Raw genomic sequence first — 17,802 nt, forward strand, 5'->3', positions numbered from 1 at the left:
TTACTATAACTGTAAATGGACTGAATTCTCCAATCAAAAGGTACAAGTAGCTGAATGACTAAAAAAGCAAGAACCAACTATATGCTGCCTACAAGAGACTAACTTCAGCTCTAAGTACACACACAGTCACAAAGTAAAGGTACAGAAAAAGATACTCCATGCAAATGGAAGCCAAAAAAGAGCAGAGGTAGCTAAACTAAGACAAAGTAGACTTTAAGTCAAATCCTATAACACAAAAAGAAGGTCATGATATAATGATAAAGGAGACTATTCACCAAGAGGCTGTAACAATCATAAATATATATATCTATATTATATATAGATATACATAGGCACAGAATATATATATATATATATATATATATATATATACACAAAGAACATTATAGCACCTAAATATATTAAGTAAATACTAAAAGATATGAGGAGTTAAAAAGACAACAACGCAAATACCATAGAGGAATTCAACACCCCACTTTAAACAATGGATAGATCACTCAGATAAAATCAGTTAGGAACCACTGGACATGAACCCTACTTTAGACCGAGCAGACCTCAACAGACATATACAGAACATTCATCAGAGCAACAGAACACAAATTCTCAAGGGCACATGGAACAAGATCATATGTTAGGCCACAGAACAAGCCTAAACAAATTTTAAAAGATTGACATTATACCAAATATCTTCTCTGACAATAGTAGTCTGGACTAGAAATCAATTAACAGAAGGAAAACTAAGGAAATTGCAAAAATGTAGAATTTAAACAATATAATCCTGCCCAGGTTCTATATAAATCTTAGGAGTATTTTTTTCTACTTCTGTAAAAAAAAGAAAAAAATGCCATTGAAATCTTCATAGACATTGCATCAAATTTATAGTTGGCTTTTGATAGTATGGACATTTCAACAATATTAATTCTTCTAATCCATGAATATGGAATACCTTTCCATTTATTTGTCTTTTTTTCCCCATCAATGTCTTGTAGTTTCCAAAGTGGTGATTTTTCACCTCTTTGGCAAAATTTGTCCCCAAGTATTTTAGCGTATTTGATGCTATTGTAAATGGGATTGATTTTGTTATTTCCTTTTCAGAAAATATGTTGTTAGTATATGGAAATGATACTGAATTTTCTATATTTTGTATTCTGTAACTAAACTGAATTTGTTCATTAGTTCTGGGGTTTTTTTGGATGAGTCCTTAGGATTTGCTACATATAAAATCATATCAACTGCAAATATGGACATTTTTAGTTCTTCCTTTCCAATTCTGATGCTTTTTATATCTTTTTACCTGATTGCTCTAGCTAGGACTTTCAAAACTATGTGCAAAAAAAAAAAAAAAAAAAAAAAAAGATGAAAGTGGGCACACTGTCTTACTTCTGATCTTAGAGGAAAAGCTTTCAACTTTTTACCAGTAAGTATCATTTAGCTGATGGCTTGTCATATATGGCCTTTATTACATTGAGATGTGTTGCTTCTGTGGCTAATTTGTTACGTGTTTTATTATAAACATGATGTTAAATTTTGTCAACTGCTTTTTCTGGGTCTATTAAGATGATCATATGATTTGATTTTTTTTCTTTCATTTTATTAATGTAATATGACACACTGATTGATTTTTGTAAATTGAACAATCCTTGCATGCCAGGTATAACTCCATCTTGATCATGCTGAATGGTCTTTTTAATGTGCTGCTGAATTTAGTTTGCTAGTATTTTTTTCAAAATTTTTGCATCTATGTTCATCAGAAACATTGAACTGTACTTTTCTTTTCTAGTAGTATCCTATCTGACTTTAATATTAGCATTTTGCTGGCATCATGGAATGCATTTGGGAGTTTTTCCTCCTCTTTGATTTTCTGGAAAGGTATGAGAATTGACTGGTGAGATTTTAAATAATTTTGTTAAATAAAAGCCATATATACGCATTCACTTTGAATTGGACCCCACAAATATGTACCCAGTTGAGTACAGACAGTGTTTTTGGAGGCATAATCTACAGAACTTCAACAAACTTATTTCCCAGACTTCATCTGAAAGTTTACATGTGAATATATATGAAGATAATGAAAATGGATGTGGATGATCCTTCTACTATACCCTCTTCCTCTGCCTGTCTGGCTTGACCTAGGGTAGGGTCATCAAGCTTCTTATGTAACAGATCAAATCACAGCCATATGGTCTCTGTTGTAACTGTTCAACTCTGCTTATTGTAGCACAAAAGAGCCATACACAGTACATAAACAAATGGTTGTAGCTTTGCTTCAATAAACTTTTTTTGAGGAGCAGGCAGTGGCCCAAATTTGGCCCATAGGTCATAATTTTTCAACTCCTAATCTAGAATAGCATTTTTAAGGTTTTTTTCTTTAGTTCAACAGTTCACCATGGTCCCATACCATTTATCCAGTTAGAATTCATATGATTAAAGAAAAAAAATAGTTACAAAAGGATATTCATTCATTCATTCTTTCATTCATTCAATACATTTTTACTGTTGCATGATAAATTTTGAAATAAGTAACAGATAAAACATCTGGAATGAGAAAGAATCATGAATGCTTATGAGAAATCCCCCCTTGCATAAAGCTTTTTGCTTGTTCTGGAAAAAAATTTTGGTATGTATGGCTCAACTCTCACACTCCATAAATGAGGGCATCTGCAATAATTGTGGAAGATTAAGAAAAATAAAAAAGATCTTCTCTTCCCAACTCAGCAAATCTAAGTAGGCCCACATTTCCACATCTCCTAAATGGTACTTATTTTCCACCCATCCAGCATGTTATCTTTCCTAACATACAGGAGATATTCTGACACCTACCTTCTTTTCTTTTTCTCTTGAGAAAATTAATGTGACTCACAGAACTGGCTCCCAGGAGAAATCAATAAAAGGCTAGTTATTAGAGATCTGAGAAACATCAATGGGTCACTAACACCTACTACCACTAATTAACTGTATTCTCACTGGGAAGAAACATGTATTTTTGTCTTGGAGGTGATTATACTACAAAGCAGAAATCAAAATTAGTGAGTTTCTACAAATGTCGCAGCACACCTTAGAACAGAATAGGTAGTTCAAAAAAAATGCTCCTAATGTTGAGCAGTACTAGAGCAAACTCTCTCTTTTTATACTCCCATTCCACTTTCTCTTTCCTTTCCATTTGTATACTTTCCTTCTGTCAGTAGTTATTCCAATCCCTTGAACACTATTCTTACTATTGTAATCACAAAATTATATTATGACCTGAGAAGGAGATATTTCTGAAAGAATTAACATTTATGATGTCTCCTTGGTGGGTTGATATCTGAAGGAACTGGTATCTCTCACCACTTTCTTCATCATCTTATGTGATATTCCATGTTTCCCATTGTGAGGACCAAATATGGTAAATCTGTCTTGCCCACTCCATTCCCACTCATGCTGTTAATAGACTATACAAATGGAAATGATTCTTTGCCCTCATAAGGGGAATGATGGGGTGAGTCAGTTCCCTCCATTTGGCATATTTGATAAAGCATTTGATGATGTTAGCCAATGACTAGGTCAAGAATTAGAGGGAGACTGATAAGAATGAATATGAGTTAATGGAACTGGTGTCCATCAGTTCTGAAAAGGACCTCTATTAGAAGCAAGCTAAAATGGTTAAGAGAACAGATTAAAAGAAAAATTCATGAATATCGTACAATGGTGACAGGACATTGGCAAAATGAGTTTTGGACAGCTTTGCTTCTTTGTGCTTTCAGTTTTAGGTTGGTTATGATTGCTCTTGGCCCCTTAAGGAGTGGGAATTTTCAATCTCTAAAATAGAAAGAACTAAGTTCTATCTGATGTTCTGCATTACCTATTTAAAAAGGTTCCTATGTGCTGAATGTTAAAGTCAAAATATCCAGCAGGGAGAGAAACCATCTCTTTCAGGACTCTGCCTCCAAAGAATTTATGATTCTTTAATGTTTTCAAAGAAAGAAAAACAACCAAAAAATTTTAACTGGTTTGAATTCACCTCCATTTCTTAATATATAAATATAAAATACATAAATAAAAATATAAAAATAAATTTTTAGGGGCGCCTGAGTGGCGCAGTCATTAAGCATCTGCCTTTGGCTTGTGGCATGATCCCAGCGTTCTGGGATGGAGCCCCAGGCCAGGCTCCTCCGCTAGGAGCCTGCTTCTTCTTCTCCCACTCCCCCTGCTTGTGTTCCCTCTCTCGCTGGCTGTCTCTGACAAATGCATAAATGAAATCTTTGTAAATAAATAAATAAATAAATAAATAAATAAAATTTTATATAATATATATACTGCTACGTTCACAAGTGTGACTATACTCTGTTACCATACAACACTATTATAATACCATCAACTATATTCTCTATGCCATTTCATATCCATGACTTATTTATTTCATAACTGGAAGCCTATACCTCCCACTCCCCTTACCCATTTCTTTTGTTTTTCCATCTCTGATCTTTCATTTAGTTTTTTAAATTTTTTATTATGTTATGTTAGTCACCATATAGTAGACCCTTGGTTTTGGTGCAGTGTTCCATGATTCATTATTTGCGTATAACACCCAGTGCACCATGCAATATATGCCCTCCTTAATACCCATCACTCGCCAATCCCAGTCCCCCACTCTCCTCCCCTCTGAAGCCCTCAGTTTGTTTCCTAGAGTCCATAGTCTCTCTTAGTTCATTCTCCCTTCTGTTTACCACCCCTCCCTTCGTTCTTCCTTTCCTTCTCCTACCAATCTCCCTGCTATTTCTTATGTTCCATAAATGAGTGAAACCATATGATAATTGTCTTTCTCTGCTTGACTTATTTCAGTTAGCATAATCTCCTCCAGTCCCATCCATGTTGCTGCAAATGTTGGGTAATCATTCTTTCTGATGGCTGAGTAATATTCCTTTGTATATATGGACCACAGCTTCTTAAACCAGTCATCTGTTGAAGGGCATCTCGGCTCCTTCCACAATTTAGCTATTGTGGACAATGCTGCTATGAATACTGGGGTGCATATGGCCCTTCTCTTCACTATGTCTGTATCTTTGGGGTAAATACCCAGTAGTGCAATTGCTGGGTCATAGGGTAGCTCTATTTTTAACTTTTTGAGGGACCTCCACACTGTTTTCCAAAGTGGCTGTACCAACTTGCATTCCCACCACCAGTGCAAGAGGGTTCCCCTTTCTTCACATCCACTCCAGCATTTGTTGTTTCTTGCCTTGTCAATTTTTGCCATTCTAACTGGCATAAGGTGGTATGTCAGTGTGGTTTTGATTTGAATTTCCCTGATGGCTAATGATTTTGAATATTTTTTTCATGTGTCTGTTAGCCATTTGTATGTCTTCATTGGAAAATTGTCTGTTCATATCTTCTGCCCATTTTTTGACCCTTTACCCATTTCTGTCTAACCTCTGCTACCCTTGCATCTGGCAACCACCAGTTTCTTCTCTGTATTTATGAGTCTATATCTATCTTTTCACAATTTTTATTATAAACACATGGCCAATATAGAAAAATACAAAATATACATGGTCAACCTTTATAATATTAAAATGACCTAAAATGTCATTATCCAGTGATCTTGAGATGTTGATGTATATATGTACATATTTTTGTAGTGTATACTTATAAAGGGCATATCACATAATACTCACTTGTAAACAATTTTTGTCACTTTAGAATTTAGTGAACATGTCAACAAATCTAAATTTGCATCATTTATAATGGCCACACTCATTTGGGTATTAATCTTATCAAATTCCCCTTTCTGCCTATCTTCTCATATCTTATCTCTTTTAAGTGTACTTTTAATTTTTCACTTTAGATTAAATAATAAATGGATCCAAATATGCATTATATATATACATCTTCAACCTTTCTACTTATCCATAGTGATAACAGATATTCCCCTTGAAAAAGTTGTAGCAATTTACTCACCTTCAAATTTTACTCACCAGCATTTTAGCTGACCAAAGCTTCAAATACTTGAAGAAAAGTTCTCATGACCTTTAACTTTAATGACTCTCTGGGGTCCTGTAGTTTTTACATGCTCTTAGCACATCGTGATTACACCTAGATTACAAAACCTCTCTCAATACTAGCAAAGTAGGGAGAAGCCCTTTTTCCGAGGCTTTTGACACTCTCTCTTTGGGCTTTGGAGGTTCACTTGACTTAAAGTGTATCATAACTCTCCAAGTGATTCGTTGCAATCACAAGTATTGTAAACTATCTTTTCATTTTATGTAAGCATTCCTCTCAGATTCAATACTCTTTCACTCATTGTCTGGTGACTATTTTATGAGTGATTAATGCCTGAGATTTCACAGGTATGAAGTAAAAGAATAATCACTACATTCTGCTAAAATATGTGTGTACAAATATGATTAAGTTTGAACATTCAAATTATAGCTGACTATTCATGACACAAAAGGTGTTTTCTTGAATATAAAAAGACTAAAGAAGCACAAGGAGCATGGTAAAGAGGATCTTTACCAGGAGGTGTTACTCTTTGCTCTTAATTCCTCCATATTTCCAAGTAATGTTGTTTCCTTCTCTCTCTAATCTAACTTTTGATTATCTCATTTCTCCTATTCATTTATTTTCCTTTCACCCACCCTCGCTGTATGTTTTCCAATGTCACATTTTGGCATTTGCAACATATTCCTACAAAAGCATTGATGGGCAAACACTCAATTCTTCCTTACTTCCTACCTTTAGAATACTTCAGCACCTTCTCTACTGATTGAGCCAATGGATGCAACAAATGAATCTGTGGTATCTGAATTTGTATTGATTGGACTTTCAAATGGAAGATGCATCGTTTTCTGTTTTGGTTCTTCTCTGTGTTCTACATGGGAATGATCCTGGGAAACTTCCTCATTGTGTCCACGGTAATTATTGACTCATTTACACACACCCATGTACTTCTTATTGGCCAACCTCTCTCTACTTGATCTAGGTCTGTCCTCTACCACAGTGCCCAAAATGATCTCTGATCTTTTCACTGACTGCAACATCATTTCATTTCCAAAATCCATGATACAGATATTTTTTATTCTCATTATGGGTGGAGGTAGGATGGTGCTGCTCATAGCCATGGCATATGACCGGTACACTGCAATCTGTAAGCCTCTCCACTACCTGACCATCATGAGCCCCAAAATGTGTGTTTCCTTTGTAGTGGCTGCCTGGATAGTGGGGATAATCCATGCTGTCTCTCAGTTTGTTTTTGTCATAAATTTGCCCTTTCGTGGCCCTAATGAAGTAGATAATTTTTACTGTGATTTTCCTCGGGTCATGAAACTTGCTTGTGTAGACACTTACAAGCTAGAGTTTGTAATCATCGCTAACAGTGGGTTTGTATCCATGGCTACCTTCTCCTCTAATGATATCCTATATCTTCACTTTGGTCACTGTCCAGGAACGTTCTTCAGGGGACTTGTCCAAAGCATTTGTCACATTCTCAGCTCACATCACTGTAGTGATTTTGTTTTTTATGCCATGTATGTTTCTCTATGTGTGGCCCTTCCCTACAACATCACTGGATAAGTACTTGTTCATTGTTGACTTTGCTATCACCCCCGTCTTGAATCCTGCCATCTACACATTATGAAACAAAGACATGAGAGTGGCCATGAGAAGACTGGGCAAACGGATTGTGGGTCCTAGTGGGATCTCATAATGAATGGAGCAGATCTAGATACAACACGCTTCGGGCTCACCAAGAACACTGCTAGTCATGTGACTGTCATCGTTACTATGGTAAGAACTACTATTTGGAGAAATAGTTGAACAAAGTTCTACCTGTAGCAATTGATTGTTGAGTCAGAGGTGACTTTATTTTGCTAAGCACAGAGAATAAATTGACTTCACCTATTTCCATTATGAAGAGTGATGACAATAGAAAACTGAGCTGATTTGTAAGAATAAACTTAACATTCAGATATTTTCTGGGTGACATTTTTGGGACCTGATAATTGTTTTAATTCTAAATTATAAATGAATACCTCAAAAATGATAAATATATCTCATAGTAAACTTATGGATTTAGTAGATAAAATGTGACTTTGAGTAAATCAAAATCAATAAATTATATTTTGTAATTCCTATTTCAATTTTAGTTTAACTTAGAAAAGAACAAAATCAACTATGTTACTTACATTGAGCCCCAAACACAAACTTGACTTTATCAGCATAGGATGATATTTTAGTTTTGCGTTTAGATTTGAGTGATTATAAGTAGAGAGAGAATTTCCTTAACACTATCAATACTTAAGATAAATACAAACCAGGGCTTTTTGCATTTTGTCTGCCTTTGTATTATTCTAAAAATGTGGTCTTTCCGTTATTCAATCACCTGGTTTATTTAAAAAAAAAAAACACATAGAAAGTATAGCTGTTCCAAAGGAAAATAATGTATTTAGAGGCCTTGGATTCCTTGAATATGGTTTCTTGGCCAGATAAAACATCCCCCCAAGAGTTTATGTATCTGAGTTTGATAGTCTTCGATAAATGTCAAGCCAAAAATGGTAAGGCATATTCAGTTTGAGTGTTTCTACATTTGTAATAAATCCTTTATTAAAGTTACATGTAACATTTTTGCTTATTTGTTTCTACTGCTCTCAAAATAAAATATGCTTAATTAAGGAAACTAATGTCTATATTTTTTGTCCAGTGTATCCCTAGGAAACTTTCCAATAACATCTCTACTTCCTCCATGTAAATTAATCATTAATATGTCTTTTAATGTGGGGCGCCTGGGTGGCTCAGTCAGTTAAGCATCTGCCTTCAGCTCAGGTCATGATCCCAGGGTCCTGGATCCAGCCCTGCATCTGGCTCTCCGCTCAGCGGGAAGCCTGCTTCTCCTTCTCCCTCTGCCTGCTGCTCCCCCTGCTTGTGCATGTGCTTGCATGCTCTCTCTCTTTCCTTCTGTCAAATAAAAATAAATAAAATCTTTTAAAAAAAACTTCTTTTAATGCTTTGGTATTCATCTGGATGGGAAGTTCTTCTTTACTTGATCATTGCTAACCACTCCCTCTTTCAAATATCTCACTGGGCTTCTGAGAAACTAGTCTCTCGCTTTTCCTCCTACTCTTTGGGAATTCCTTCCCAGTAGCAGTTTGCTGAGGTTCTCTCAGTCAGCTCCATCACCAAACTCAGTGTTCCTCAGAATTGCACTTTGGCCTTTTCTCACTCCATATTCTCTCCCTAAGGGACATCCATTCCCTAGGATTTAATTACAATCTCAGCTAAGGGCTTTTATCGTTAAGCCGGGCTGTTATTTTTTTGAGTTCCTACTTCATAAATGTAACTACCTACTGACTTGATGATTCAAGGGCATCTCCCACTCAGCAGATCTGAAACTAAACTCATCTCATCCTTGAAACTGCTACTCTTTCAGGTCCCTAGTCACAATAAGTAGCACCAATATTTACCCAGTTCCTCAATGTAAAGTCTAGGAGTAATAATGGACTCCTCCTTTCCCGAATCCCTAATATTCATTAAATCTGCAAATGCCATTAATTCCAACTTCTAAACAATTCTTAAATATGTCCCCTTGTTCTCTTCCAAATATCACCATTCTTGTCTAAGACTTCATATGTCATTTTTCAAGTAGAATATTAAGTCACCTATATGTCTTCCAACTTCAAATCTTGTTTGCCTTCTCATTATCTATATTCAGAATGAGAGTTTTTTTTTTTTTTTTGAGAGAGTGGATGTGCACACATATGCACGGGGGGGAGGGGAAGAGGGAGAGAAAGAGAGAGAGATTCTCAAGCAGGCTCCACACTCAGCTCAGAGCCCAATGTGGGGCTTGATCACATGACCCTGAGATCGTGACCTGAGCCAAACTCAAGAGTCCAACACTTAATCGAATAAACTACCCAGGCATCCCAGATTTTTTGAAATATAAATCTAAGCATGTGATCCTTCTACTTAAGACCCTTCACATGCTTGCCACTACTGTTAAATTAAAATACAAAACTACTTTTCAAGATTTATCAGGCCATCCAAGACCTGGCCCTCATCCTCCCCTCCAGCCTCACATGACAACATGCTTTTGGGAATTCATTCTTTGAAAGAATGACTGGCCAATTATTCTGTCTGAAACATTTGTCCTTTATGCTTTGCCTATTAACATTTATTCATTCTTTAAATTTCTGTTTCAACATTATTTTATCAGGAAACACTTCCCAGAACCTGAGTCCAGGAGAGCTCCTTCCATTGTATATTATTATAGCACTCCCCAGTATCACTTCTGTAACATTAGCCATACTCATAATTTCTTATCTGTTGTATGTCTTCCTCGTTACATTTTAAATTCCATGTGAGGAGGGGCTGTGTCGACGTCTACTGCTATCACATCAGTACAACAGTATATAAAATCTTTGATGGATATTTATCATTAAATAAATGAACAAAACCAACAGAGTTTAAAAACAGTAGTGTTGAATAATTTATTGCTTAGTATCTGGGCTTTCTTTTTTCTTAACTTTTATTTTATACATATTTTTAAGATTTATTTATTTTAGAGAGAGAGAGAGAGGGTGAGCCGGTGGTGGGGGGTGGGGGGTGGCAGAGGGAGAGGAAGAGACTCCTCAAGCGGACTTCCTGTTGAGCACGGAGCCCAACACAGGGCTCCACCCCAGGATCCATGAGATCATGACCTGAGCTGAAATCAAGAGTCAGCCACTTAACTGACTGAGCCATGCAGACGCCCCTCTTAACTTTTGTTTTAGATGATTATAGATTCACATCAAGCTGCAACAAATAACACAGAGATTCTATGTACCCTTTATCTACTTTCCCCCATGGGAGAGCCTGTAAACGTATAGTTCAGTATTACAACCAGGGTATCTATGTTAATACAGTCAAGATGCAGAACATTTGTATCAGCACAAAGTTACCTTCTGCTGCCCTTTTGTACCCACAGCCACTTCATCCCACCCCTCCCTTCCCTGATCCCTGGGAACTGCTAACCTGGTCCCCATTTTTATCATCTTGTCATTTCAAAAATGTTATATATATAGAATAATAGAGTAACGTTTGGGAATTGGCTTTTTTTCTCTTGGCATAATTCCCTTGGAGATTCTTTTCACCTGCTGAAGGACAACTGGGTTGTTTCCAGTTTGGGGCTACCATGAGAAAAGTAGCTATAAACATTTGAGTACATGTTTTTGTATGAACGTACATTTTCATTTCTCTGGAATAAATACCCAGTAGTAAAATTGCGAGATCATATCAAACTTGTAGTTTCTGTTTTTTAAGAAACTGCCAAACTGTTTCCCAGAATGGCTGTAACACTTTACCCTCCTACCAGCTATGCAAGACTGACCCAATTTCACTGTATCCTCACCACCACATGGTGTCGTCACTATTTTTTTTTTTTTAATTTAGCTATTCTGATAGGTGGGAAGAGATCTCTCATTGTGGCTTTACTCTTCATTTCGCTTAATGAGGTTGAACATCTTTTTGTGTGCTTATTTGTCATCTGTACATCCTCTTCAGGGAAAAATATCTCTTCACGTCTTTTATACATTTCCTAATCGGATTGTTTTAAGTGCTGTGTTCTGGGAATTCTTTATATATTCTGAATACTAGTCCTTTGTCAGATACATGTTTTGCAAAATGTTCTTCCTCTATGTAATTTGTCTCTTCATCTTTCAAATGGTTTTTCCCAGAGGAAAAGTTTTTAATTTTGATGAAGTCCAATTTCTCATTTCAGTGTTGACATCTACTAACTGTTTTTTCATTTAGTTTGAAATCTTTCCAGTTATTGCTCTGACAAATGATTTTTTCATTGCAATTAGGACACTTGCATGCTATGAGATTCTGAATCGTATTTAAATCTTCTGTTTTAACTTGTTGTTAGTGATACTACTCTGGCGGGGGGTGGGGTGGGGAGCACAGTCTCACCAATACCAGTGAAGGTAGAAGTCCAGGGGTACACTTGTTACAGACAGCTGGAACTGGGAGTTCCAGGGCCCCACACAGTCCCCACTGACCCTGCCATGGAGGTGGCCTCACTATCACTGGCCAATAGTGGAAGTCTCAACTCTCTATTAGAATCTCCTCAGACACAACCTCGCAGGGAGAGGAGAAGTGCCTCAATACTGCTGAGTGGGGATAGAAGTCCAGGCTCTCATATGGTCTCCAATAATACCATGGGGGTAGTTTGGGGGCCTTCTTACAAGATGGCAGGGATGAAAGCCCCAGCCTCCTTACCAGCCTGCTGAAGGGAAGATAGAGGGTGCCCTGTTACAGCCCTGTGAGGGTAGCAGTCTAGATGCCCACTGGATCTTTGCTGGTGTTGGTAAACATGGGGCCACAGCTTGTTCTGTGCTATTTGGCTGGAGTAGAACAGTTATTGTCTCAAACTTTCCTATCTTGCTACGTTTCCCTTCTCCTGGACCCTGGTTTAGTGAGAACAGGCTTTTATTGGGACTCTTAAAAAACTCTGTCCACCAGCACTTCCTGTTTTCCTCCTTCTTCAACTCTGAGGGAGTGTGTAGTAGGGGAGAGGGGGGCTTGCCTTAGAGAGGAGAAACAACTGCTTTCCAGCTGCTCACTGTGGTCCATTGTCCCTTGTTCATTAGGCCTTACACTGGAGGTCCACTATTGGGACTTCCTCCTGGGAGATGTGGGACTGTGTCTGCTTGCTCTCACCATCTGCCTCTGTGCTGTCAGCCAGCAGGACCTGCACCTGGTACTGTAGCATGTAGCCAGCTGTGCATAAAGTGCTCCAGCTCCTCCATCTCCTGGGAGGAGGAGGCTGATACTGCAGAGGTGTTCCTCATCCCTCCAGCTCAGTGACCTGGGTTGCGGTCATGTTCCTGCTCAGGCTGCTCTTAGCCCCAGTCCAGCAGTGGCGGAAGGTGGTTGGAAAGGGGAAGGGGAGAGAAGGCCCCAGAAAGCCACCTCCTGCCCCAAGTTCCCTCCCCACTGCCCTATGGGCTTCCTTTTTATATTTGCTTAGTCATAGGATTAAAGTACCTAATCCCCTTTTCTTTCCTTTTTCTCAATTGATTTTCTGAATTTGTTTGTCAATTCTCTGCAGTGAAATCTACTGGCAAGTTTCTTTTTGCTGGCTTCAGCCAGTTTAAATCTTGAGCGAACTTTAGCTGGGGCAGCCTGTAAATCAGTGGACTCGATCCTCTCTGATACTTTTAGTTCTCATAAGCTCTACATTAACATCCCCTACTCTTCTGTTAGCTCAGCAGCCTTCTCCACTGCCAAGCAAACCCAAGATCCATGCCCCAAGGGATTGCTCTCAAATCAGTGTGCTCTATGCCTGGCTGGAGAATTTCCTAGGGCTTTATTTCTGCCTAGATTCTCCCTCATTCACCTTAATATGCTATTCTGTCTGGTATCCAGTTGGCCATTTAGGACACAGGCATCTCAGGACAGAAGTACACTGACACGATAAAATGATTAATGGGGCTGTGGAGTGTTCACTGCATTGCAGTAGCCAGTGGGGCAGGGAGGCAACAAGAGAAATTTTCCTCTAATCTTAGAGTAGTTGTGCTTCTTCCAAACAACTAAATTATTTTACTTCATCATATATATACCGATTCATGTCACTGACCATGCATTCTTATTTCTTTTTAAATATTTCTGCCCACATTATTCTTCAGTTTGTATCCTTATACATTTTGGAATGTCAATATTTTTCAAAAATTAATTTGACACTAGCCATTATTCTGCAGCTATTCTAGAGAATTATGATTTTCCATTTTCTCAACAAGAAAAAATAAAATACAACTCTAAACAAACACAACTCAAACAAAAATAGAGCCTTGACACTTGGGACTCCATGATAGACTAGAGATCAGATTCTTTGTATCTACATATCAAATATAAATCAGCCTTACTTCTTTACAGAAATACACTAGGCTTGTTTCAATACCTTGCCATAGGTCTTATGAATGAGTATCTCCCTCAGGTAAATATCCTCTTCTTACAAACACTCCAAATAACCTCCTATATTTTCCTCTTTTGTGTTTGCATCTGTTTTCCACTGATCTCTTCAGAAATTGATCCAATAATGTACAAATTGTAGTTCTATCCAGTCAACTCAGGAAAAATAAAGGTTAAATACATTCAAGAAGACTTTTATCTTCAACACTCCAAAGTTTGGGACTGCAAGTAAATCTACAGAGGTAAACATTGGCTATAATTGATAACATGAAAGTGATCTATTTATTCCCCTACTGTCAGTTGTAAGAATTATCTTTACCTATCAGGGATTTTACATCTATTTCAAGTATGGTACTACAAGTTTAAGTATGTCTGTCCACTCAGGATATGTTTTTACACCCTCATCCCCCCATCTCAGTGCTTCTAAGCACTTCATCCCAAAGATCATGCAACTATATAGGGATATTTCTACACAAACCAACATATTGCCTCAAAATCTTCTCTCTTCCCCTCTGTTGCATTACCAGGCAATTTCTTTTTCATTATTTCTCTCATGGGGAAACCAATGTGACTCAAAGTTTAGTCCCCCAAGAAAAACTAATAATGGGCTCGGTATTGGCCTTCTCTGAGACAACAGTAGGTCACTCTCTTGTGTATCTAATTAGCTTATTTCCCATTTTGAAGAATCATATATAGCTTTGACATTGAGGGAAGATTATGTATAGAAAGTAAGACTGAGTTCTCTGAATTTCTATTCTTCCAAAAATGTAAATCCTGTAGCTCAACAGGCAGGTAGGAAAGATGCTTTTTAATTATGAAATTGCACCTATCATGGTTGTGTCCCTCTCTCTCTCTCTCTCTCCCTTAATTCTGCTTCAGCATCTGTTTCTCTGTAAGATATTAGTGTCAGAAATATTCTCCTTTTGAAATATTTTTGTCCTTTTACTCTACACCATCACTCTCTTACTCTCAAATTTCAACCATTGCATTGCATTGTCTTATCAAATAAATTCTACACACTGACACATAGACACACACACACACACACACACACACACACACACACACTTTGATATGTTCAATTTGTCCCCTTAATGTGAAGATTTTTCAAGACTCATGTGTTTCTGATTTTTGTGCTCTCCAACTCATTTTAAACTTTTTTTTTCACTGTGAAACAGACATCTGGCCTCAGCTATTTCTACCCTATTTGAGAACCAAATTCTGTTTTAAACAAAAGGAAGGAAGTCTCAATCCTCCACCTCCAGGATTCTAGTGTGGTTCCCTCTCCTTCAGTATTACATTGCTCCACATTTGAAGGAACCAGCCAATGCCTAATCTGAGAGGCTATTCTCAGAGTCAGAAAGCTTCTGGCCCCAATCCAGGGGATAGTACAGAGGAGCTGGTAGCTATAAGCTCTGAGATGGAACGGTTCAAGGACTAACCAGATTATGTGAAGAAACAGGAAAGGGGGTTAGCAAGAGAAATCACCAATGGCAAAAAAAAAGTCTTTCAGGAAGGGCAGCAAATTTTATTTTAAATGAATAAAAACTGAGGGTTGACAGACCACTTCCAATTAGGTTACAGTGACCCTTTCAAATATAAATACTTCTAGCCACTTCATGACTCTTTCTAATAAGCGGGTATAGAGCACTATTGAGGAAGACCATTGGACTGGAAGTTAGGCTGATTCTAGTTCTGGCCCTGTGAATGTATTCCTGTGAACACTCTGGCCAGCCATTTACCCTCACGGGGTTGGCCCTCTACCTGTAGAATGAAGTGACTGAATAGGTTCTCTCAAAGTTCTTTCCAACTTCTATACAAATCTATAATTCTGATCATCTTATTTGTTTAATATGTATCTATATTTCTTATTTAATGATGGGTCTTCCCAGGCCCTGAATGACTGGAAAAGTTTACATCTCCAAGAGGAAGGATAGCAAACAAATTCCTGAGAGCTTCACAAAGTCACCAGGGTTTTCTTTTTTTTTTTTTTAAAGATTTTATTTATTTATTTGGCAGAGATAGAGACAGCCAGCCAGAGAGGGAACACAAGCAGGGGGAGTGGGAGAGGAAGAAGCAGGCTCATAGCAGAGGAGCCTGATGTGGGGCTCGATCCTACAACGCCGGGATCACGCCCTGAGCCGAAGGCAGACGCCCAACCGCTAAGCCACCCAGGCACCCCATCACCATGGTTTTCTAAAAAGGCAGAGAAACCAAGCGCATGGTCTTTTTCTCTCTCAGATCATGAGGATTTCCTCATCAGTGACACATGCTAATTCCAGATGTTTGCAAGAAAAAGGGCAGACATTTCTTCACTCATTTAAATACTCACTTTTTATGTATATATAACTGGACTATACCAGGAAATACACGTTTGTGGAGAAGACATTATTAAATCAATTTCTGTATATATTTGTGAGGGCTACTGTTTTGTTTCTTCTATGAACAATTTAGTACCTATTTCTAGGAAATTCATTCATCACATATTTCCTGGGCTTTTTCTATGTGCCAGCTGCTGTTTTAAAAGGCAGGTGATATAGTGTTAGACAAAGCAGAAAGGGTGCCTATATAAAAATCTTTAATTTTATATTATGAAAATCTATGAATATTTGAATGAGGGTAAGCCAAATAGTGCCTGAAGGCTAAACGGATGCTTTTGGTTACTTCCTAAATTTTTTAGAGGTGATTCACCTGCCAGTTCACTGAGGCATCGTGTTCAACCACTCTATTCTACCAAACCCCACTGCCACACCCATGATTCACGTGCTTAAAGTCCTGTCTTCATCTCAGTGGTTATTTTCCCTACAGCCTTACTATTACTTTCCATCCTTCCAGTCAAAATATACCTAAAGCAGTGAATGGAAACCCAAGTAAAGTTCTCACCCAGGTGTTTGTAATGTATCGATGTGTGTTGATTTAATCTATGACAGGCACCTAAGCAAAGATGTGCAATGTTCTACCAATGCCTTTTTTTGATCATCGTTTTATCCTCCCTATTTGACCTTTAGGAATTTATTTCTTCTCTTCACCCTCCTTTTATTTTCTTACACTCCTTCCCATTGATCTTCATTCTTCCCCTTTCTTTATGTGTTCCTTCCTGCCTGTCCTTTACACATGCTACTGACTCTGACTCCACCACATTGAATACACTCAGTTCCATATTTTCCATTGTGATTGTCCACAGTATAATAATTAAAGTTCATAAACGGATTATATTATATGCTGTAAATGGAAGTTTAGAGACTTTAGGATTATAGGTTTATGTAGTGTGGGATTTTTCTGTTTACAAAAATTATCACTCAAACTCCAATGCCGACACCATTTCAGCAGTACAAACCTAACAGTAATACATACACATAAAAAACAGACTTAATGTGTATTAACTGTTATTATGTTAACTGTTATTATTCTATTCTCATTTCTAATTGTTTATTTTATTATTCTTGATTATATTTTCAAAAGGTTATCTATTTTTTGTTTCTTTTTAACTTTTTTCTATGCTCATATACACTCTTCCAATTTTCTAGGAGTCGATATGTATTATTTTTGGTTTTAATTTTTATTGTTCTATTTAACTTGAATTCCTTGAGTTTAATTTTTGCATCCTTTTCTAACTTCGTAAGTTGACTCATTACCCCATGTACTTGAATAAATAAGAGCAATTTAAAGCAATAGAAGGCCTCTGCATGCATCTTTGCTCATACCACCAAACCCATGCTCTGGGCTCCCATTATTTTGTAACTAATTTACTATCAATTAAATAAAGGATCGGTCAATAACCAATTTAAATTATCAACATTTAACACATTGTGTGAAGAATTCCTCAAAGTTAATTCCTTCTCTCATTTCTTTCAGGTCACTTTAGAGTCTTCCCTTCCTTATGATTCA

At 37.4% G+C, this 17,802-nt stretch overlaps 1 pseudogene; it reads left to right on the top strand.

Moving 5' to 3' along the window:
• The first annotated feature begins 6,809 nt into the window (after positions 1-6,809).
• Positions 6,810-7,609, top strand: LOC123000625 (olfactory receptor 4F6-like; annotated as a pseudogene).
• The last annotated feature ends 10,193 nt before the right edge of the window (positions 7,610-17,802 follow it).

This window comes from Ursus arctos, unplaced genomic scaffold (assembly GCF_023065955.2).
Source record: "Ursus arctos isolate Adak ecotype North America unplaced genomic scaffold, UrsArc2.0 scaffold_33, whole genome shotgun sequence".
NCBI classification, from domain to species: domain Eukaryota; kingdom Metazoa; phylum Chordata; class Mammalia; order Carnivora; family Ursidae; genus Ursus; species Ursus arctos.